This window comes from Lepisosteus platostomus, chromosome 5 (genome assembly GCF_059453375.1).
Source record: "Lepisosteus platostomus isolate fLepPlt1 chromosome 5, fLepPlt1.hap1, whole genome shotgun sequence".
NCBI classification, from domain to species: Eukaryota; Metazoa; Chordata; class Actinopteri; order Semionotiformes; family Lepisosteidae; genus Lepisosteus; species Lepisosteus platostomus.
Genome location: NC_142615.1, coordinates 36,283,009 through 36,306,839, shown reverse-complemented (window position 1 = coordinate 36,306,839; position 23,831 = coordinate 36,283,009). Strand labels below are relative to the sequence as shown.

Genomic DNA, 23,831 nt, shown 5'->3' with positions numbered 1-23,831 from the left:
ATTGTGCTAACAGCAAAGGGGAACTGAGGGAGGTGGTCAGACAAGTAAATCAGCCTGGCAGATTATTTGTATCGACATTTTTTGAGTCAAGCAGCAAACAGATTTCTCTTCATGTGCCTTAAACTGTGCAGTTTGTATCTTCGCTGTAGATAGGTTTCTTCAGAAGTCCAGTAAACTGACAATAATGGAGAACTAGCTGACGCACCCCGTCGTGAATACCCTCTGTAAGGTGATTACACGTTTCAATTTCAAGTCGCCTCCTTTACACTCAATTGCAGCCCCAAAACTGAGAGAAAGCATGAGAAATGGCTTCAGTTTCAATGTGAAAGTGCAGTACAGGCTCGATGGCTTCACATCTCCCATCAATCACATAAAATTGCAGTAAAGCGATCTAAATATGACTCTTAAGTACTTGGAAAGATGATTATTTTGAGCGTGCCTCCAAGGGTCTGCTACGAGGCTTAAGTTGGCTTCTTATTCGCCAGCTTCTTATGCGTGTTTTTCGTTCCACCTGAAATGGTGCTGCTGTGATGTTATGTCGCCTTTCGCCTGTAGATGGCTCTCTTCGATCAGTACTAATCCGGCTGGAATACTGTAGACATCTTCACTGAAAAGGAATATCCAAATAAATAGCGACTGTCCAAATTATATTTTTGTATGGAATATATTTCAGAAAATCGCAAACCAATTTTAAAAACTCACCACAACACGGACTTACACTGGGAAAAGGTGACTGCACTTTCTGCTTATTGCTACGGCCTTCCCCCCGATTATGAAAATGTCTCACAGTTCTGACACCAACGTGTGAAAGACAATGTAACAGACTATCAAAATCCTGAAGTACAAGAAATTTTAATGCACCAGTTTTTTAAATATGACCCTCTGATCCTGGCATGTCAGTATACATTTCGAAAAAGTATGGCACCAATCGCACGAATTGCAATGGCACAAATTGTTGAGAATATCACTGACCTTGCCGATATTTGCAGGGGATACGAATGTTTTGCACATGTTGAACTACAACATGTAAAAATTGAGCTTCTTAGTCAATATCATCGGGAATGTCCAATAATGACGAACGTCAGTAGCTTCAAGGAAACTTTGACTCGCACATGGAGTTTTATCTTCAAATGGAGGGTGGGAGAATTTATTTGTACTCTCGTTGCTCATTAGCTAAACTATTTTAAAAATATGACACAAATTTGTTCGAGAAACTTGTAATCGCCTTAAAGAGAGTCTTCTTGAAGATGTGCACCAGCTAGCTCTCCACTGTCAATTGACAGGACTTTAGGAGAAACTGTTCTCATACAACCAACATACAAATTACACATCTTAAGGAACATGAAGAGAAATCCATGTACTAAATAACATAAAATTGTCACTGCAAATTATCACCAAGCTGTTTCATGTGTCTGACCACCTCTTTCCTACTTTGCAGCGAGCACAAATCTTTCTGTTTCTTCATCGCAATTTTACTGTCTCTTTCCCCCATGTGGAGATGGATCCACAGACGAAACTTTAGGTCAGTTCCTGTTACTCTGTCCGATTGAAAGAGCTGTATTAAAGGCACTCCCATCTCTGCAGGAAAGTTAATGCTGCTCTCAACACAATAGACTGCAGCCAAATATAGCGAAACTGTCACTGCCTGTGGGTCACGTGTTCCTGCTGTCAGTCTATAATGTCATGTTCATCCACACCCAGAAACATTACTGCTGGAGCACAAGAGTTATATAGGAGCAGTCCATAGAGCAAGAATCTCTTAATCTCAGAACTGTGGGTTCAGCCCCCACATTGGGTCCCTCTGTGTCAATTTCATCCCCCCAATCCTCCTAGCATGACCTGATGGCGTAACAGTGATACCCAGTACCCAGCGTAATTCAGCTTTCTTTCCACTTGATTCAGATTTTGATCTGAAATCATCAGCCGAACAAGAGTTTGTCTAAATCGAGGGAGATCTGCTCACAAGCAAGTATTAAACACTTCAGCATTTTCTGTTCGAATACCACACTTTGTCAAAACACTGCCGTTTCTTAAGCTAATAAGTAAGGGTTTTTTAGCACGCATTGTATTGTTAATGCTTATATTAAAAAAGCATAAATTCACATAGTGGAATTTGGACTGAACAAAGTAGTCCAGCCCCTTTACAACATTACATACCCACTGATTAAAGCTTAAAACTACAGCAGCAGGAGTAACAATAATGGCAACAACATGTTTGGAGCTCGGCATTTCATTTATTCTGCGGAAACGTATCGGAATGAACTGCCCGAGATAAAAGAGTAATTGCGGCTTCAGATCGTTTTTACAGAGCATTGCGTTGTTCTGTTCATGCTGACTACACGCATTACATTTGTCATTTACTGCAAGCGTTGCTTTTCCAGGTTTTTCTGAAATTCCTCGCATTTGAGCCAGCACTAAAATATTTCATTCCCGTCGCTGAATACATCGTGGAAACGGTATTTGGAACGGAATGCTGTCACTCATGAAACCTCTTTGTTATTCGGTTCTGAAGTTTGAAAATGAAAATAAAACGGGGGTCACTTCATAGGCTTGAAAGAAGTCCAAGCAGCATAAAAACCCGCGAATTCTCACAAAGGCTGCACCTTTCTTCTGCTGCTGTTATAAATCAGCCTTAAACATTTGAATACATACCTTACTGCTGCTAATCACATTCACGTGTTTACGAAGCTTTTTTCTGTCCGTTATGTTTTTGCCAAACAGTTTCTCCGTTTTCCTCGTACTGTGATTGTCAGGGAGCACAAGAAGACTGAAACAGTGTAAAGGCAGGTAAAAAAGACAGGGTAAAACGCCTGATTGTCGGGACTGGGATTTGAACCTGTGCCTCTATTTGGAGAGTGAAACACAAAGCTTAAAGGACACGAAGCTGTGAATTTGCTGTTTTAAACCGCTCGACTATCCTGAAGAAATAGATGCTGCCTGCACCAGTCGCATCCGATTTTCCGTAATTTTAGGACGATTGATACGACTGGACTAACACAATTTGTGGCGTTTAGTATGACATGGAAAACGGTACCGGAGCATTCCGGTCCGGACTACTAGACTCAGAAACAGTTTTTACCCCCGCACTATCAAACTATTAAACTCCCAGCCTTTCTCACTCTCTCCTCACCTCTCACCTGTGATCTGAACCTCACAGTGCCTTCTTTCTTACCAAAAACCCAAACACACATTGAAAATCTACCTCTACCATACATGTCAAAAGCTCACTCCCCATCATTTCTATCCCTTTATTTCATTCTTTTGATGCGTGTTTTTGCACATAACCTGTTACCTTTTTGTTGTTTTGCACGCTGCCTGTTGTTTTTTGGACATCGGCTGTTGTCTCTGTCTTTCTTTTGTTATACAATTGTATTGTTGTTGTGTTTTTTTCTTTGTACTACTTATGTCCGAGAGCTAGCTAAATAGCATTTCGTTATACCATATACCTGTGTATGAGTATAATGACAATAAACTTGAACTTTGAACTTGAACTTGAACTTGATATAGTCTTGCAGGCAGTATATTATTTTATCGTTTACTCGTTTAAAAAAACACGGTCTTCTCGTTCCTAAGTCAGATTTTTAGTGCTTTCGAACGTTACTTCCAACCTGGACTGACAGCTCAACTGATCTGTTTGTGATCAGACCATGGAGTCGGGGGCTGTACCAAGCGCACGTTCCTTCCCAATGCTGAGGCGATCATTCGGAAGATGGGTGTGAAGAGAAACAAGCTTTGTCGACTAAAAAACAAGGCACGATATGCAAGAATACTAATCACTTGCGACAGTTATGATCTCTTACTATTGAGATCCCTACATTGCGAGTTGAGTTTTTTTTACCTTTGAAACTAAAGGAAAGCGATGACAAGTGAAACTGGCACGGGTGGGGCTTGAACCCACGCTCTTCGGTTTACGAGACCGACGCCTTACCACTTGGCCACCGCGCCTTCGAGTAAGTATGGGAATAAGGTTGTTGAAATTATTTTTTTCTGAATCTGGTTTACATCACCAAATGTAAACCGGAGGCAGCAACAACAATAAAAGGGATACTTGTCCTTAAACTCGGACGTGATGTTCTGCAGACATGTGCACAATGTCCTGTTTTCTTGCAGTGTAGACATTTTGCTGTTCACGCTCCGCATTCATCTGCTTTGTGCATTGTTAGTCCGCACCTGTAACATGTAATGTCAGCCGTCCCCTGTTCTTCTATTTCTCTAGCATGACTGCGTCCTGCTGCTCGGCTTTTGTTTGTAAAGTTTGAGCGAGCGCCCCGTTCAGTGTCACTTTGTCACTGTGGTCAGAAAGCATTCTTGATTCTGCTTGAGCTGCTTCATGAATTCTAGCGACTGTAAGAGCTCTTTCTAAAGTCAGCCCTTCCTCCTGCAGCAATTTATAGTCTCTTATGTGCACATTTTTCCACAAGTTGATCTCTTAACATGTCAGTTTCCAATACTCCAAAGTCACAAGATTTAGCCAGTTCTCTTAGTGCAGTCACAAAAGCATCAACAGATTCGTCCTGAGACTAAGTTCTCTGCCTAAATTTATGCCGTTCCAAAACCACATTTCTCCGCGGTGTAAAGTAAGCGTCTAAGGCAGCTACAGTCTTTTTCTCCAGGGAGGTTGGCGAAAATCCACTGCACGGGAGCCCCGATACAGTGCAGTAGTGTAGCACGTCTCACGGCATCCTGAGCTTCTGTAGATCCACTGGCTATTTAAAAAAAAATCTGTACGACTCCATCCATATCTTGTATTCCGTATACAAATCCGGGGCTCCGAGGTTCAGTAGAAGCGGTGGAAAAAGCTGTGCATAAGCAAAGCTTCTCGGCGCGGCTGCCATATCTTCCATGGCGCAAGCTAAACGAAAAGTCCGAAAATTCAAAAGTTCGTTTCTACCAGCAAGAGAACTAAAATCTGCAGTGTTCTGCTCGCTTTGAGTCCGTCAAGCACTCATCTCTGGTCACCATAAATGTTGTGTATCTAAATTTAGAGAAGTTTTTATATTATTTTAACTATTTTGTTAACTACACAGATCACGCCCTTACACCTTATATTCCTGCCTTCTACTCTCGTTCTGTTGTCTCGCGTTGTCTACTCACTATACTACATTTAGCATGACTTCTTGTTGCAGTTGAGCTCAAAGCTGGAGATGATCTCCATATTCTACCGCACTAACTAGTCCGAAACGTAGTACACAGTACACACTTTTTAAGTGAAGTCAGGTTGTTAAAAAATTAAACCAGCGCCCTGTCACAGAAACGTACCCCAGTCTCCCGCGCAACAAGCGGGGGTACTCAGCACTATACTAACGAGCGCTTGTCTGCAGCTGAGCGTCAGCTCTGTTTACTGTCAGCAGTCATTTCCTCATTTCCAAAGACTTTTTCACCTGCTCTCAGCTTTTAAAGACGATCATAAACGCTCAAGAAGTAATTCATGTCAGTTTGAAGTCTGTTTCTGTTGTCTCAGCTCTTGATAAAGAAAAGCCGTGCGTGGGAGACTCCCTCTCTGAAGAAGTTTGCCGTCACCCTGCGAGGGAGAAGAGCCATCAATCACCGAGGCAACCACTGAGACAGTTAACATTAAACACGTGAAATGCGAGATGTTGTGATTTTTTTTCCCGCTTAAGGCTTCTATCGTTTCTACTCTAACGAGAAAGACCTCTTTATTAGAAGTGAGATTTTAACAAACGTCTCCAGGGTTAACTGCGACCTGAACGCAACGCCTTAGACCACCAGCCATCTTGCCTGTGGTACTTAGAGCAGCGCTCAATAAAAATGATCAGAACCCGAAAGCGCTTCTTATGCGGATCAGTATATTCCGATTCCACTGGTTCTGCAGAAGAAATAAGAAAAGCCGAACTCAAACCACTGTGGTGCCACTACGGGTACTCTGTCTGCAGCTGCTTTAAGATCTACTCACACCGTGTTGCCATTAAGGCTACCTTGTTAAAAAAAACTTATCGTCATCTTTTTGAACGTGATTATTAGACACCCGTTAAATCTCCACCGAGGTTTCTTGAGAGATCTTCAGCGACCGAGTATTAAAAAACTACGTCGCTTCCAACCTCTGCTTTCACTGTAAACTCGGACGTGATGTTCTGCAGATGTGCAGTGTGCCTTTCCTCTTGTCGTATTCAAGAGTACTCACTGTGTGAGCTCCTCACTGCGTGTTCTGTACTCTACTGTGATTTAATTTAGATGATTACGTGGAGTAGAGTGACAAGATCTACTTGAACATTTTCGGTTTGTGAAATGAAACACTAAATACACTACTGTAAATACAAGTAATGGACATTTAAAATAACCACAGTACAGCTAGAAGAGTGAAAGATAAGAGACTATTTAGAATGACATTCACAATAGACTTAAGAACAGCACAACCGCCCGAAGAGGGACTTGAACCCTGGGCCCTCAGATTAAAAGTCTGACGCGCTACCGACTGAGCTATCCGGGCTCTGAAAGAAAGTCGACACTGTCGGGATCCTCGCAAGTCACGTGTCTCTTGTGCCGAAGAGCAGTCATACCTGACCCGTCTGGAATGACCACTGACAGACTTTATCCAGAAGCGACGGCACCACTCCCAGTAGAGTGAGAAATACAGCATGACATGGGTAGTTAAGGGGCTCCCACAATCCATCTTTCCTCACATTACTGATTTTTTTCAATAGCATTTTGACCTTTTTTCACATTCAGATTTTTTTCACATTTAATAAAATCTTTTAATCAACAACATTAAAAAGAAAACAAATGGAACATTTTTGGGAACAATAATTTAAAAAAAAACTTTCAATGCCTTGGTTGTATACGTGTGCACACCCTTTATAAAGGGAGTTGCAACAGTGCTGAAATGTAAAGAGCATTTCTGTAGAGAAAACAGCATTTTTTCTGCCTTGATGTTAAGCTTAGGGAGCCTGTCTTTTAGAAATTCTATTTTATAACACCTTGCACAGCCTCCCGGCAGACTAACAAATATTTTTTTGGAGAAATTGGCTCACAAACCGGAAGACACTAACGTTTATTTACGTTAGAGTATGTAAAACTCAGGCTTTAACAGATGTTCATGATGTTTCACACGGGGTGTTACCTGTTGTAGTGTTTCAAAAGATGTGTTAGCGGACAACAAATTATCTTGAAAAGATTTGGGTTTGTACTGGCTGGGATTCAAACCCGACTCAATTATTTGGAAGGCGCCTGTACCACCAACGCACTTCCGAGAAGCACCTGCAAATTGTCACAATCCTCTCTCTCACCTACAGACGTCCAATGAAAACTAATCTTATTCACTCAAGGCTCCACTCTTTTGTTGTGATGTCTTTTCAATTAATTTTAGCTTTGATAAGGTGTCGCTTTTGCCTCTTAAAGTTAAAATCTGCTCCTTTCTTCCTGGTATAGAAATAACATGTTCCATCTTTGTTTAAAAACACCACTAAAAGTAAATTATTCAGCTCTAACGCCTGTGTGCATTGACAAGACATCTCAAAAGGACTTATCAAATAAGAACACGATCCTTCCTGTTACCATTCCTGTGGTGGGGCGTTGTTTCACCCTTTTATTTTCTTCTACAATATTTGCAGACAGGGCTTTATCACTCGAGTTGTACAGAACAAGTGTACATCGGTCCATGAAAATCATCAGTAGTGCTGTTTTTCTATGCATAGTTTAATCAAGAGCACTTAAAAGATGCAAAAAGCTTTCAAATAAAACAGAATTGAAAGACAGTCGAGTAAGAAGGTAGAAAAAAAGCACTCCCCCGTCTGGGAATTAACCACCGTCGCACGTATGACTGGATACAAAAATAATAGATTAATTTGTGCCCAGTCTCTTGAAGCTTCAATGCGATTATTTTTCCTTCCTTATTTCTTCATTCCCATGCATTTACTCTGTAGTAGAGGAAACGCGAAAGTGGGAAACTGCAGGCATTCTTCGTGAGTGGTGGATTGTGATCAGTGAGCATCTGGACAAGTCTGTTCCATTACTTTGCCATCGGGGATGTAGCTCAGTGGTAGAGCGCATGCTTCGCATGTATGAGGTCCCTGGTTCAATCCCTGGCATCTCCAGGTGCTTTGTATTACAGTACTCACATTGCAATCTTCTGTTGAGTGAGAACTCTTTCCTTGTGTTCAGAGAGAGCCAGGTTTACACAACTAAATGCAGGCACACTCGACGTGCTGCAGAGTTGCGCTGCTGTTTTAAATGTACCTCATTTAGTTCTGTTAAATCCTAAATTATTTGAACTAACCCTAACCCTAACCCTAATAATTTAGTTCAAATTCAGGAAATCCAGAGATTGCTTCACACTTGCCGTGGCTGTTGCAGAAAACACCTCTTGAATCTCACCCGGGATTTCTTGAGAGATCATTCAGCGAGCGAATCCTCCTTCTGATCTCCGCACTAAACTGAAAGCTTCACGAACTCCTCACTGCGTGTCCTGTACTGTTACAAGTGCTCTCGTGTAGATGTGAAGCACAGCCATAAACTCACTTTGAACTTTTGCCGTTTGTTAATGAAAATGCAAAAGAGCATGACAAGTATTGATCGTATAAAATATCCATGGCACAACTCGAGAAAGTACTGAAGGACTACATATCGACTTTTGATGATTACAAGAGATTCAAGAAACACAACCGTCCGCACCTGGGTTTGGATCCTGAATGCTAGAGTTAAAAGAACATAACCGACGTTTATGACCTATAAACTCTCTAAATTGTCTTATAGTTTATGAAAGAAAACACTTTCTTAATAATTACTTACTGATGATAGACGATTTATTGAATTTTAACAAAATCACAATTACAAACTTTTTCGGATAAACTGTTATTCACATACTCTAACGTAAATAAACGTTAGTGTCTTCCGGTGTGTGAGCCAATTTCTCCAAAAAAATATTTGTTAGTCTGCCGGGAGGGTGTGCAAGGTGTTATAAAATAGAATTTCTAAAAGACAGGCTCCCTAAGCTTAACATCAAGGCAGAAAAACAGAAAAAATGCTGTTTTCTCTACAGAAATGCTCTTTACATTTCAGCACTGTTGCAACTCCCTTTAATAAAGGGTGTGCACACGTATACAACCAAGGCATTGAAAGTTTTTTTTTTAATTATTGTTCCCAAAAATGTTCCATTTGTTTTCTTTTTAATGTTGTTGATTAAAAGATTTTATTAAATGTGAAAAAAATCTGAATGTGAAAAAAGGTCAAAATGCTATTGAAAAAAATCAGTAATGTGAGGAAAGATGGATTGTGGGAGCCCCTTAACTACCCATGTCATGCTGTATTTCTCTCTCATTTTACTGGGAGTGGTGCCGTCGCTTCTGGATAAAGTGTCAGTGGTCATTCCAGACAGGTCAGGTATGACTGCTCTTCGGCACAAGAGACACGTGACTTGGGAGGATCCCGACAGTGTCAAATTTCTTTCAGAGCCCGGATAGCTCAGTCGGTAGAGCATCAGACTTTTAATCTGAGGGCCCAGGGTTCAAGTCCCTCTTCGGGTGGTTGTGCTGTTCTTAAGTCTATTGTGAATGTCATTCTAAATAGTCTCTTGTCTTTCACTCTTTTAGCTGTACTGTGGTTATTTTAAATGTCCATTACTTGTATTTACAGTAGTGTATTTAGTGTTTCATTTCACAAACCGAAAATGTTCAAGTAGATCTTGTCACTCTACTCCACGTAATCATCTAAATTAAATCACAGTAGAGTACAGAACACGCAGTGAGGAGCGCACACAGTGAGTACTCTTGAATACGACAAGAGGAAAGGCACACTGCACATCTGCAGAACATCACGTCCGAGTTTACAGTGAGAGCAGAGGTTGGAAGCGACGTAGTTTTTTAATACTCGCTCGCTGAACGATCTCTCAAGAAACCTCGGTGGAGATTTAACGGGTGTCTAATAATCACGTTCAAAAAGATGACGATAAGTTTTTTTTTTAACTAGGTAGCCTTAATGGCAACACGGTGTGAGTAGATCTTAAAGCAGCTGCAGACAGAGTAACCGTAATGGCAAAACAGTGCTTTGAGTTCGGCTTTTCTTATTTCTTCTGCAGAGCCAGTGGTATCGGAATATACTGATCCGCATAAGAAGCGCTTTCGGGTTATGATCATTTTTTTTTAGCGCTGCTCTAAGTACCACAGGCAAGATGGCTGGTGGTCTAAGGCGTTGCGTTCAGGTCGCAGTTAACCCTGGAGACGTTTGTTAAAATCTCACTTCTAATAAAGAGGTCTTTCTCGTTAGAGTAAAAACGATAGAAGCCTTAAGCGGGAAAAAAATCACAACATCTCGCATTTCACGTGTTTAATGTTAACTGTCTCAGTGGTTGCCTCGGTGATTGATGGCTCTTTTCCCTCGCAGGGTGACGGCAAACTTCTTCAGAGAGGGAGTCTCCCACGCACGGCTTTTCTTTATCAAGAGCTGAGACAACAGAAACAGACTTCCAACTGACATGAATTACTTCTTGAGCGTTTATGACTGTCTTTAAAAGCTGAGAGCAGGTGAAAAAGTCTTTGGAAATGAGGCAATGACTGCTGACAGTAAACACCGGGGTAAAGTTAGCTCGAAGTTCGAAAACGATTTTGGCACGCCTGTAGCGCTTTCACGAAACCTCTTAGAGTTGCGAGAATGCTTGTTTTGTGTATAAAATACATTGTGGATGCTTTCTCAGCCTTTACTTTTTCGTTTTTATGACATTTTTTTGACCAAGCACGAATATTCTTTTGTCCATATCTTCGCAATGGAAGCACAGAACGCCGTCAAACCAAATGCATTTTAAAGACCACGACTTGTGGATATTTCCACACTCTTTACATCAAACTATCAGTGAGCTAATTATCTTTTTTTAAACCTCCGGTTTTTCATCGATGCGTAATTACGCACGAACTGGAACCCGGGGGACCGCTGTGTGCACACGTTCACAACGCGAGAAATACTGTTCAAATCGCTTCGTGCGAAAAACCCGTATATGACCATAGGAAGCAGAACAGCGCAGTCTCCCATTACCCAGACTGTAAGCACGGGAATAAAGCTTTGTTTGACTTCTGAAACCCTTCCTTTACGCCCTGTTTTCATTCAGGTAAGGGTCAACTATATTGAAAATACTACTGACAGCAGGAAGATTAAAATATTCTTTACTCAGCATCTTATTAAAAACAGCTCCCATGATGTTCAAACCGATTTTTTACACAGAACACTGACACAGCTTTGTGTTCTGAATCTCTTTTTCTCTTGCTTTTATTTAATGTGGCACAATGCACTGGGATAGGGGTATTCTGTTCACAAACCAATAGCATTTAAACCACAGCACCCACAATGCTGCAGGTAAGTGTTTTGCACACTAAGCAGGTCATCTGACTATTCCCAGCTTTGTTTTGGGTTATGGAACCTTTATTTTTTTATGATTTTCTGAAGATAACACTACAGGTGGGATGGGTGGGTTGTCTTCATGGCTCAATAGCATTTCAAATACAGCACCCACACTGGTGAAACCAAGTGTTTTACACACCAGACAGGCCCCCGAACCTCATACAACCTTACTGTGGCTGTGGCCCCTGTCTTTATTTTGTAATGAGTTTCTGAAGATAACACTACAGGTAATACACTGGGACAGGTGGGTCGTCTTCATGGCTCAATAGCATTTCAAATACAGCACCCACTCTGCTGAAACCAAGTGTTTTACACACCAGACAGGCCCCCAAACCTCATACAACCTTACTGTAGCTGTGGCCCCTTTCTTTAATTTTTGTATGAGGTTTGGGGGCCTGTCTGGTGTGTAAAACACTTGGTTTCAGCAGAGTGGGTGCTGTATTTGAAATGCTATTGAGCCATGAAGACGACCCACCCGTCCCAGTGTATTACCTGTAGTGTAATCTTCAGAAAATCATAAAAAATTAAAGAAAGGGGCCACAGCTACAGTAAGGTTGTATGAGGTTTGGGGGCCTGTCTGGTGTGTAAAACACTTGGTTTCAGCAGAGTGGGTGCTGTATTTGAAATGCTATTGAGCCATGAAGACGACCCACCTGTCCCAGTGTATTACCTGTAGTGTTATCTTCAGAAACTCATTACAAAATAAAGACAGGGGCCACAGCCACAGTAAGGTTGTATGAGGTTCGGGGGCCTGTCTGGTGTGTAAAACACTTGGTTTCAGCAGTGTGGGTGCTGTATTTGAAATGCTATTGAGCCATGAAGACGACCCACCTGTCCCAGTGTATTACCTGTAGTGTTATCTTCAGAAACTCATTACAAAATAAAGACAGGGGCCACAGCCACAGTAAGGTTGTATGAGGTTCGGGGGCCTGTCTGGTGTGTAAAACACTTGGTTTCAGCAGAGTGGGTGCTGTATTTGAAATGCTATTGAGCCATGAAGACGACCCACCTGTCCCAGTGTATTACCTGTAGTGTTATCTTCAGAAACTCATTACAAAATAAAGACAGGGGCCACAGCCACAGTAAGGTTGTATGAGGTTCGGGGGCCTGTCTGGTGTGTAAAACACTTGGTTTCAGCAGTGTGGGTGCTGTATTTGAAATGCTATTGAGCCATGAAGACAACCCACCCATCCCACCTGTAGTGTTATCTTCAGAAAATCATAAAAAAATAAAGGTTCCATAACCCAAAACAAAGCTGGGAATAGTCAGATGACCTGCTTAGTGTGCAAAACACTTACCTGCAGCATTGTGGGTGCTGTGGTTTAAATGCTATTGGTTTGTGAACAGAATACCCCTATCCCAGTGCATTGTGCCACATTAAATAAAAGCAAGAGAAAAAGAGATTCAGAACACAAAGCTGTGTCAGTGTTCTGTGTAAAAAGTCGGTATGAACATCATGGGAGCTGTTTTTAATAAGCTGCTGAGTAAAGAATATTTTAATCTTCCTGCTGTCAGTAGTATTTTCAATATAGTTGACCCTTACCTGAATGAAAACAGGACGTAAAGGAAGGGTTTCAGAAATCAAACAAAGCTTTATTCCCGTGCTTACAGTCTGGGTAATTGGAGACTGCGCTGTTCTGCTTCCTATGGTCATATACCGGTTTTTCGCACGAAGCCGTATTGAACAGTATTTCTCGCGTTGTGAACGTGTGCACACAGCGGTCCCCCGGGTTCCAGTTCGTGCGTAATTACGCATCGATGAAAAACCGGAGGTTTTAAAAAAGATAATTAGCTCACTGATAGTTTGATATAAAGGGTGTGGAAATATCCACAAGTCGTGGTCTTTAAAATGCATTTGGTTTGACAGCATTCTGTGCTTCCATCGCGAAGATATGGACAAAAGAATATTCGTGCTTGGTCAAAAAAATGTCATAAAAACGACAAAGTAAAGGCTGAGAAAGCATCCACAATGTATTTTATACACAAAACAAGCATTCTCGCAACTCTAAGAGGTTTCGTGAAAGCGCTACAGGCGTGCCAAAATCGTTTTCGAACTTCGAGCTAACTTTACCCCGGTCTCCAATAAAGGCACTGGAAGCAGCTGAATCGCACTGGCGAAGCTCAGCGCTGGGCCGCTGGGCACGTCTTACCACCGTTTCCGTAGTGTAGTGGTTATCACGTTCGCCTCACACGCGAAAGGTCCCCGGTTCGAAACCGGGCGGAAACAGACATCTTTTGTCGCCAGGCACAAAACGGGATTGGGGATTCGCCTAGCGCTGTGATCGAACAGACCCACTGGGCCCACCTCTTAGTGTGGCGGGATCTGCACAGTGCATGTCACAGCGCATCCTGCTTTCACTTCAAGGCGCGTCCTGATGTACCCCAGTCTCCCGCGTGACAGGTGGGGACAGGTGACAGGTCCTATACTAACGAGGAAGACATCGCTCTCTCCGACCCCCGGCATCGTGTCCCGACCCACCGTGCTGGAAGCCGACGCGTGCTGTGATTCCTTTACGGAGCAGAAATGACAACCGAGGAGCCGAGAGATCATTTCAGCATTTCGCGTCTGAACGGAAAACACAAACGACCAACTCGGAATGACTTGCCTTTGACGCTTCTCAAAGCGTTCTTTGTGCATCGAACAGACCCACTCACCTCTTAGTGTGGCGGGATCTGCACAGTGCATGTCGCAGCGCTTCCTGCTTTCACTTCAATGTGCTTCCTGATGTCGAGTCGACTGCCGTGCGGAGGCTCTGAAAGCGAGAGCAATGAAAAGGTGCACGACGCTGTGAAAGAAAACAGAGAAGTGAAAGGCAGTCATTTCTCTAAGGAGGTGAAAGAAAAGCTACTCCCCGTCGGGGAATCGAACCCCGGTCTCCCGCGTGACAGGCGGGGATACTTGCCACTATACTAACGAGGAAGACATCGCTCTCTCCAACCCCCGGCATCGTGTCCCGACCCAGCATGCTGGAAGCCGACGCGTGCTGTGATCCCTTTACGGAGCAGAAATGACAACCAAGGAGCCGAGAGATCATGTCAGCATTTCGCGTCTGAACGGAAAACACAAACGACCAACTCGGAATGACTTGCCTTTGACGCTTTTCAAAGTGTTCTTTGTGCACGACGACTGCGCCGCCTAGCAGATACAAGACCGGGGTAAAGTTAGCTTGAAGTTCGAAAACGATTTTGGCACGCCTGTAGCGCTTTCACGAAATCTCTTAGAGTTACAAAAACACTTGCTTTGTGTATAAAATACATTGTGGATGATTTCTCAGCCTTTACTTTTTCGTTTTTATGACATTTTTTTGACCAAGCACGAATATGCTTTTGTCCATATCTCCGCAATGGAAGCACAGAACGCCTTCAAACCAAAAGCATTTTAAAGACCACGACTTGTGGATATTTCCACAGCCTTTACATCAATCTATCGGTGAGCTAATTATCTTTTTTTAAACCTCCGGTTTTTCATCGATGCGTAATTACGCACGAACTGGAACCCGGGGGACCGCTGTGTGCACACGTTCACAACGCGAGAAATACTGTTCAATACGGCTTCATGCGAAAAACCCTTATATGACCATAGGAAGCAGAACAGCGCGGTCTCCAATTACCCAGACTGTAAGCACGGGAATAAAGCTTTGTTTGATTTCTGAAACCCTTCCTTTACATCCTGTTTTCATTCAGGTAAGGGTCAACTATATTGAAAATACTACTGACAGCAGGAAGATTAAAATATTCTTTACTCAGCAGCTTATTAAAAACAGCTCCCATGATGTTCAAACCGATTTTTTACACAGAACACTGACACAGCTTTGTGTTCTGAATCTCTTTTTCTCTTGCTTTTATTTAATGTGGCACAATGCACTGGGATAGGGGTATTCTGTTCACAAACCAATAGCATTTAAACCACAGCACCCACAATGCTGCAGGTAAGTGTTTTGCACACTAAGCAGGTCATCTGACTATTCCCAGCTTTGTTTTGGGTTATGGAACCTTTATTTTTTTATGATTTTCTGAAGATAACACTACAGGTGGGATGGGTGGGTTGTCTTCATGGCTCAATAGCATTTCAAATACAGCACCCACACTGCTGAAACCAAGTGTTTTACACACCAGACGGGCCCCCGAACCTCATACAACCTTACTGTGGCTGTGGCCCCTTTCTTTATTTTGTAATGAGTTTCTGAAGATAACACTACAGGTAATACACTGGGACGGGTGGGTCGTCTTCATGGCTCAATAGCATTTCAAATACAGCACCCACTCTGCTGAAACCAAGTGTTTTACACACCAGACAGGCCCCCGAACCTCGTACAACCTTGCTGTGGCTGTGGCCCCTTTCTTTATTTTTTTATGATTTTCTGAAGATAACACTACAGTTAATACACTGGGACAGATGGGTCGTCTTCATGGCTCAATAGCATTTCAAATACAGCACCCACCTGTCCCAGTGTATTACCTGTAGTGTTATCTTCAGAAACTCATTACAAAATAAAGACAGGGGCCACAGCCACAGTAAGGTTGTATGAGGTTCGGGGGCCTGTCTGGTGTGTAAAACACTTGGTTTCAGCAGAGTGGGTGCTGTATTTGAAATGCTATTGAGCCATGAAGACGACCCACCTGTCCCAGTGTATTACCTGTAGTGTTATCTTCAGAAACTCATTACAAAATAAAGACAGGGGCCACAGCCACAGTAAGGTTGTATGAGGTTCGGGGGCCTGTCTGGTGTGTAAAACACTTGGTTTCAGCAGTGTGGGTGCTGTATTTGAAATGCTATTGAGCCATGAAGACAACCCACCCATCCCACCTGTAGTGTTACCTTCAGAAAATCATAAAAAAATAAAGGTTCCATAACCCAAAACAAAGCTGGGAATAGTCAGATGACCTGCTTAGTGTGCAAAACACTTACCTGCAGCATTGTGGGTGCTGTGGTTTAAATGCTATTGGTTTGTGAACAGAATACCCCTATCCCAGTGCATTGTGCCACATTAAATAAAAGCAAGAGAAAAAGAGATTCAGAACACAAAGCTGTGTCAGTGTTCTGTGTAAAAAGTCGGTATGAACATCATGGGAGCTGTTTTTAATAAGCTGCTGAGTAAAGAATATTTTAATCTTCCTGCTGTCAGTAGTATTTTCAATATAGTTGACCCTTACCTGAATGAAAACAGGACGTAAAGGAAGGGTTTCAGAAATCAAACAAAGCTTTATTCCTGTGCTTACAGTCTGGGTAATGGGAGACTGCGCTGTTCTGCTTCCTATGGTCATATACGGGTTTTTCGCACGAAGCCGTATTGAATAGTATTTCTCGCGTTGTGAACGTGTGCACACAGCGGTCCCCCGGGTTCCAGTTCGTGCGTAATTACGCATCGATGAAAAACCGGAGGTTTAAAAAAAGATAATTAGCTCACTGATAGTTTGATGTAAAGAGTGTGGAAATATCCACAAGTCGTGGTCTTTAAAATGCATTTGGTTTGACGGCGTTCTGTGCTTCCATTGCGGAGATATGGACAAAAGCATATTCGTGCTTGGTCAAAAAAATGTCATAAAAACGAAAAAGTAAAGGCTGAGAAATCATCCACAATGTATTTTATACACAAAGCAAGTGTTTTTGTAACTCTAAGAGATTTCGTGAAAGCGCTACAGGCGTGCCAAAATCGTTTTCGAACTTCGAGCTAACTTTACCCCGGTGATACAAAGGGGTTGTACAACTTTGAACTAGCAAATGGAAGAGGGCTAAGCCCCCTCTCTTTTAGCCCAGGTTCGATCTGTCTCCCAGAATCACCAGGGCGCACACACACACACACCCGTGCCGTTGAAGTGCTCTGCTTCATTTCTAAGGGCAACTCAACATTCACTCCTACCCCGAGTGCAGAAAAGACAGCATCCACAGCAACAACAGCTCAGGTCTCTGCACAGGAGCTAAGCTGCCCTCATCTCCTCTGCTCTGCGGCTCCTGCGGAGTGGAGTCCTGCCTGGAGCCGTGTTTGCAGGCGGCGGCTCCCCGCGCCCTGTCTGGGCGTCGTGTCCAAGAGCTCCTGGGAGGAAGAGAGAGCCCTCCCACTCGGGGGCTTTTCCACGGTCTGTGTGAGGAGGGGCGGGTGTGTCCAGTAGCTTATGGAGCGGAAGCCTGGGGCGGCGGAGAGCTGTGATCGTGCAGACCTTGAGGTGTCACCTCTTTGTCTGCTTTCCCGCCCCCCCTCCGCCCAAGCTCTGCTCCAAAGTAGCCCGGCAACCCCTCACACCTGCACGTGTCACAACCTAAGGTGCGGTCATGAGACACCCATGGGGTGTCGTTCTGTTCTTGCTAATTGTTTCCTGCCCGTCGCAGGCAGGAGTCCATGCGAGGAAGATGCGCTGGACAGAGCTCAGAGGGCGCAGCTGGGTGGCTTTCCTTCTGAGTGACGTTCCTGCAACACTCTCCCGCTACTCTTGGTGCGCTCATGCCACAACACAGGAAGGCTGGAGTAGGTGGCTGTGGGCTTTGCGCACTGCCGAAATAGCTCAGTTGGGAGAGCGTTAGACTGAAGATCTAAAGGTCCCTGGTTCGATCCCGGGTTTCGGTATTTTGTTTGCGCTGGGCCGCTGGGCACGTCTTACCACCGTTTCCGTAGTGTAGTGGTTATCACGTTCGCCTCACACGCGAAAGATCCCCGGTTCGAAACCGGGCGGAAACAGACATCTTTTGTCGCCAGGCACAAAAGGGGATTGGGGATTCGCCTAGCGCTGTGATCGAACAGACCCACTGGACCCACCTCTTAGTGTGGCGGGATCTGCACAGTGCATGTCACAGCGCATCCTGCTTTCACTTCAAGGCGTGTCCTGATGCACCCCAGTCTCCCGCGTGACAGGTGGGGACAGGTGACAGGTCCTATACTAACGAGGAAGACATCGCTCTCTCCGACCCCCGGCATCGTGTCCCGACCCACCGTGCTGGAAGCCGACGCGTGCTGTGATTCCTTTACGGAGCAGAAATGACAACCGAGGAGCCGAGAGATCATTTCAGCATTTCGCGTCTGAACGGAAAACACAAACGACCAACTCGGAATGACTTGCCTTTGACGCTTCTCAAAGCGTTCTTTGTGCATCGAACAGACCCACTCACCTCTTAGTGTGGCGGGATCTGCACAGTGCATGTCGCAGCGCTTCCTGCTTTCACTTCAATGTGCTTCCTGATGTCGAGTCGACTGCCGTGCGGAGGCTCTGAAAGCGAGAGCAATGAAAAGGTGCACGACGCTGTGAAAGAAAACAGAGAAGTGAAAGGCAGTCATTTCTCTAAGGAGGTAAAAGAAAAGCTACTCCCCGTCGGGGAATCGAACCCCGGTCTCCCGCGTGACAGGCGGGGATACTTGCCACTATACTAACGAGGAAGACATCGCTCTTTCCAACCCCTGGCATCGTGTCCCGACCCAGCATGCTGGAAGCCGACGCGTGCTGTGATCCCTTTACGGAGCAGAAATGACAACCGAGGAGCCGAGAGATCATGTCAGCATTTCGCGTCTGAACGGAAAACACAAACGACCAACTCGGAATGACTTGCCTTTGACGCTTTTCAAAGTGTTCTTTGTGCACGACGACTGCGCCGCCTAGCAGATACAAAGGGGTTGTACAACTTTGAACTAGCAAATGGAAGAGGGCTAAGCCCCCTCTCTTTTAGCCCAGGTTCGATCTGTCTCCCAGAATCACCAGGGCGCACACACACACACACCCGTGCCGTTGAAGTGCTCTGCTTCATTTCTAAGGGCAACTCAACATTCACTCCTACCCCGAGTGCAGAAAAGACAGCATCCACAGCAACAACAGCTCAGGTCTCTGCACAGGAGCTAAGCTGCCCTCATCTCCTCTGCTCTGCGGCTCCTGCGGAGTGGAGTCCTGCCTGGAGCCGTGTTTGCAGGCGGCGGCTCCCCGCGCCCTGTCTGGGCGTCGTGTCCAAGAGCTCCTGGGAGGAAGAGAGAGCCCTCCCACTCGGGGGCTTTTCCACGGTCTGTGTGAGGAGGGGCGGGTGTGTCCAGTAGCTTATGGAGCGGAAGCCTGGGGCGGCGGAGAGCTGTGATCGTGCAGACCTTGAGGTGTCACCTCTTTGTCTGCTTTCCCGCCCCCCCTCCGCCCAAGCTCTGCTCCAAAGTAGCCCGGCAACCCCTCACACCTGCACGTGTCACAACGTAAGGTGCGGTCATGAGACACCCATGGGGTGTCGTTCTGTTCTTGCTAATTGTTTCCTGCCCGTCGCAGGCAGGAGTCCATGCGAGGAAGATGCGCTGGACAGAGCTCAGAGGGCGCAGCTGGGTGGCTTTCCTTCTGAGTGACGTTCCTGCAACACTCTCCCGCTACTCTTGGTGCGCTCATGCCACAACACAGGAAGGCTGGAGCAGGTGGCTGTGGGCTTTGCGCACTGCCGAAATAGCTCAGTTGGGAGAGTGTTAGACTGAAGATTTAAAGGTCCCTGGTTCGATCCCGGGTTTCGGCATTTTGTTTCATCGCGCCCTTTGTTCCTCTCTCCAGCGCCACCTGCCTAAAGTGACGCGTCCCTTTCTCAGCCCGAAACGCAAGCGAGACACCAGCAGCAGTCCCTACCGGTTTCCGTAGTGTAGCGGCTATCACGTTCGCCTAACACGCGAAAGGTCCCCGGTTCGAGACCGGGCGGAAACAGCCTCGTTTTGCACGCTCCTGTACTTCACAGAGGTCTTGAGCGACCGGTCATTTGTTCCCAATGTATTTCCGGTGCCTTCGTGCACTCTTGTACCAAACGCACGTTCCTTCTGTACGCGGAGCCGATCATTTGCAATTGGGCTGTGCCGACAGACCAGGTCGAGCTCTGTCGGCTCAAAAGCAGCGCAGGACCTGCAAGAACAACAGAAAGATTAGCATCCAGCGGGGGCCTCTTAGTGAGCCCAAGAGCTCATCAAGAATCGGCTCCAGCAACAGGGCTGGGCGCATTGTTCAATTCTCCGCCCACTCTCGGTGTAAACAAGTCCCTCCTGGTCTCTGCTTGAAATGCACTTTCCTGCGTTTGCTTTGGTGTAACTGGCTTCCCCTGCATGGGCGAATGTGAAGAAGATCCTTAGTAAGTCATTGAAGAAAACCGAGAAGAGGTCGGAGTGGCCTCTGTCGTTCATCAACGATCCAGTCAGGCAGTACTCCTCTGTAAAGCGCCGTTCGTTCACGTCGATTGGCTTTTTTTTGCCTTCATTCGTGCGAGTAGTAAAAGCAGACGCCCCTATTCTGCCGTGACCCGGATTCGAACCGGGGTTGTTGCGGCCACAACGCAAAGTACTGACCACTATACGATCACAGCGAGTTACCGAGACACACGCGGCAGGGCGGAAAGGGCTGTGCTCTCTTCGTGTGACATAATTCGGAAAAGTCCTGACGTTGCATTTCAACTGAGCCCCAGTATACATCGACCCTTCGACACTCTGAGTGACAACTCTCTTGCGTGTTTTCTCATATTTATGTAGTTTGCTTGCATGATGCCGGTGAAGTGAAAATCTAATAAGTAAATTGATTCTTAAAAATGTAGAGAGCTTTGAAAAAATATATTGGTGCTTTTAGATAATATATTTCAAGGATGTAACTGCTGTGCTACAGTGCGTGCAGAATTTTAGAAAACAGTTCGTCAACAAAGTACACTGTTTAGGTTAGTTTAGAAGACAATGTACCAAAACAATATATGCTGTCTGGGTCATTAGAATTAGCTGAAAGTAACTGATAAGCTTTGAATAACAAATCTAGTTTTTCTTCTCTCGCTCTATGATGTAATCTGTTTTCTCTTAGAGAAAGGGGAAGTTTTAGAAGGGACCAAGTGCTGAACTTTTTTACAGCGCAACGTCTTATAAAAACCCTGTACTGCTTGTAACAAATTGAGTCTCTGGTTGCACTTTGCAGGGCTCCCAATATTGCAATATTGAAATAAAGACCTTACTCAGGTGAGAACTCTCTCTTGTGGCTTCCTTGATAGTTATATTTCCATGACAATTTGGGGGCTCGTCCGGGATCACAAACCTGAGCGCGAACGGCTGCTGAAACTCCATCCGGACCCGGACAATTTTAGCAAATTGGACGAACCTCGGAGGATAAACTGTTTATCCTTCCAGAGACGCGTCTGGAGAATTGGCAGCTGTCTAACGTCAGTAAGTGATCCTTTAAAATTAATAGTTATATTTCCATGACAAGAGAAAAACCATCAACACCCCTACCACCTCCACCAATCCTAACCTTGTTTTTACTATACCCTCTGACCTTTCCCTTTCACCCCTTTGCATCCTCAGCTAACATATTTTAAAATTACAATAGACTGTATAGTATTTATGTTTAAAATTAAGGTAAATATGTCAAAATATCAAAATCCAACTGCACAGTGCTATTGTAAGAATGCTTGTCAAGTTCTCAAACAAACCTGCATTGTATTTTTAAAATATTTCAGCAGAGGATTCTGGATAACTGGAGTATAAATGAAGATTCGACGATAATTTTTTTTGAGTGAATATGGTTTTCTGGGGAGTTGCAATGTTGGGCATTATTGGACATTTCCCGGTGACCCTGACACGTGTTAAACACTCGCATTTCCTGCAAATATTAAAATGGTTAAGGTTTCGCTGAGAAATCCAATCGACTGAAGACAATGTTTATATTGTAAAAGAACCCCGTCCCTGGGTGGACTCGAACCACCAACCTTTCGGTTAACAGCCGTACGCGCTAACCGATTGCGTCACAGAAACTGACTGGTAAGGTCATTTCTCGAATCACAAGTTTTCGGTTAAAAAAAAATCTCTTCCCGTTTATTTTGCCAGCCTGTAATATTTCTTCTGCACTGATAACCAAGAATTGAATTTCATTTTTCGCAAGCTGTGTGAATTTCATCAAAACAAGTTTTCCAGAAAGGAAATGAACACATGCATTTAACGAAATCAAGCCCTTTGTGATTGCCCGAAATGATACGTTTTGTACTACAAGATAGGAAGAAAGACACGGCTGGGATTTGAATCTCGGTTCTTTTGTTTAATAGAGAAGCGCTTTAACCAACTAGGCTACGGTGACAGGACAACCATCACCTTTTACAGCCGCTTGGACACACCGCTCTGAGACATCTGCGTTCAGTAAGCGCTGAACCTGCGCTCAGAGCAAATTGCCTCTTTTACATAGCAGCCCCGACACTGAGAAACGAAGAGAACTGGCTTTTATCTGCCATTTTCATGTCCAATGCGTTTGACATCTCCCAAGGGCGACAGAGTTCTTTTGCGACACTATTTCTTCTTCTTTTTTATGTCTGTACGCTTTGATAAAAAACGAGAAATCGTGCAACGGAAAAATATCTTTTTTTCATAGAGAAAAAGTGCACCAGGAAATGTTGTGTTGAGAAGAAATTATTTAACATTATACGTGACCTAATTTATCGGAGCAATTGCTCGACCAGCAAGATCTGGAGAGGTTGGAGAGTCTGGTGGATGTGATAATTATACGGTGTTGTGGAAGAAAACAGTCTTTCTTTGAATTCTCAGTCAATCGGAATTTCAGTGCGAAACATAAACCCCTTGTCTGATTTAAAGAGATTATATTTTAAAACTCATAAAAAATCAGAAAACACATGTTTCTCACTTTGAAATTTTAGACGGAGCGGTGCATGACTAGTAGCGGCGCTGAGCACACTTTGGGGGAATTCAGGTCATGTGAAATGCCAGCGGTTTAATAAACAACGCGTCTGATTTCGGATCATAAGATTGTAGGTTCGACTTCTACCTGGTTCGTGTAAATTTTATTCAAGCTCCTCAGTAATAGATGTATATTATGTAATGAACCGCACCTGAAAGCAAACGTTGGGTCAGTTTCCTTTGTTTTCCAGCATGAAATAGCAAATCGTTACAAAAAGCACCTGCTAATGTCCAATAGCGGGTTTTGTTTTCAAATTACAGTTTCAGGCTTCAGACACTTTTTAATAAAACAAAAGTGTCCGGAAACTCATTAACTTTCAGGTTTGCTTGAACCTGTATTAAAAAAAGTTATCTGAAACTTCCGGGATTCCATTATCTGATGTAGCTGTCTCTAAAGTTGGACGTGATGTTAAGCAGATGTGAACTGTGCCTTTTCTCTTAAAAAAAAAAACAAAGTTCTTTTTTCCCCTCCACTCCAATGCTGGAGACTGTAAGCCTGTGTGAGCTCCACACTGCGTGTCCTGTACTGCTCTATTTTGTTTTGATTATCTATGTGGTGTACAGATAGAACTCAACTGCATGGGGTGAATTCCGTGTTCAGGACCAGCAGAACCTGAAAAAGTAACAGCTGACCTCGACATGATTTGAACACGCAGCCTTCTGACCTGGAGTCAGGCGTGCTACCGTTGCGCCACAAAGTCACGGTTGTCAGTGCTGTTGAATTTCCCAAAGGAGACAAATCAGCTTCACAAAAAAAAAAATCTCCTGTGAAGAGCGCAGCTCTCCGAAGAGAGTCTCTTCTTCACAGACCACATTTTATTCTTCCTGCGCAGCTCTTGTGCA

General features: G+C 44.2%; 10 non-coding genes across 10 annotated transcripts; 6 read left to right on the top strand and 4 right to left on the bottom strand.

The window, feature by feature from the left end:
* Window positions 1-3,873: 3,873 nt before the first annotated feature.
* On the bottom strand, window positions 3,874-3,945 carry trnat-cgu (transfer RNA threonine (anticodon CGU)). The gene has a single exon. It is a non-coding gene; the product is annotated as a tRNA-Thr (tRNA).
* Window positions 3,946-7,979: 4,034 nt separating this feature from the next.
* trnaa-cgc (transfer RNA alanine (anticodon CGC)) lies at window positions 7,980-8,051 on the top strand. Its single transcript has one exon. It is a non-coding gene; the product is annotated as a tRNA-Ala (tRNA).
* A 5,446-nt stretch (window positions 8,052-13,497) lies between these two features.
* Window positions 13,498-13,570, top strand: trnav-cac (transfer RNA valine (anticodon CAC)). The gene has a single exon. It is a non-coding gene; the product is annotated as a tRNA-Val (tRNA).
* A 621-nt stretch (window positions 13,571-14,191) lies between these two features.
* Window positions 14,192-14,263, bottom strand: trnad-guc (transfer RNA aspartic acid (anticodon GUC)). The gene has a single exon. It is a non-coding gene; the product is annotated as a tRNA-Asp (tRNA).
* Window positions 14,264-17,833: 3,570 nt separating this feature from the next.
* On the top strand, window positions 17,834-17,906 carry trnaf-gaa (transfer RNA phenylalanine (anticodon GAA)). Its single transcript has one exon. It is a non-coding gene; the product is annotated as a tRNA-Phe (tRNA).
* Window positions 17,907-17,944: 38 nt separating this feature from the next.
* Window positions 17,945-18,017, top strand: trnav-cac (transfer RNA valine (anticodon CAC)). The gene has a single exon. It is a non-coding gene; the product is annotated as a tRNA-Val (tRNA).
* Window positions 18,018-18,638: 621 nt separating this feature from the next.
* trnad-guc (transfer RNA aspartic acid (anticodon GUC)) lies at window positions 18,639-18,710 on the bottom strand. The gene has a single exon. It is a non-coding gene; the product is annotated as a tRNA-Asp (tRNA).
* A 1,024-nt stretch (window positions 18,711-19,734) lies between these two features.
* Window positions 19,735-19,807, top strand: trnaf-gaa (transfer RNA phenylalanine (anticodon GAA)). Its single transcript has one exon. It is a non-coding gene; the product is annotated as a tRNA-Phe (tRNA).
* A 109-nt stretch (window positions 19,808-19,916) lies between these two features.
* On the top strand, window positions 19,917-19,989 carry trnav-aac (transfer RNA valine (anticodon AAC)). Its single transcript has one exon. It is a non-coding gene; the product is annotated as a tRNA-Val (tRNA).
* Window positions 19,990-20,563: 574 nt separating this feature from the next.
* trnah-gug (transfer RNA histidin (anticodon GUG)) lies at window positions 20,564-20,635 on the bottom strand. Its single transcript has one exon. It is a non-coding gene; the product is annotated as a tRNA-His (tRNA).
* Window positions 20,636-23,831: the final 3,196 nt, after the last annotated feature.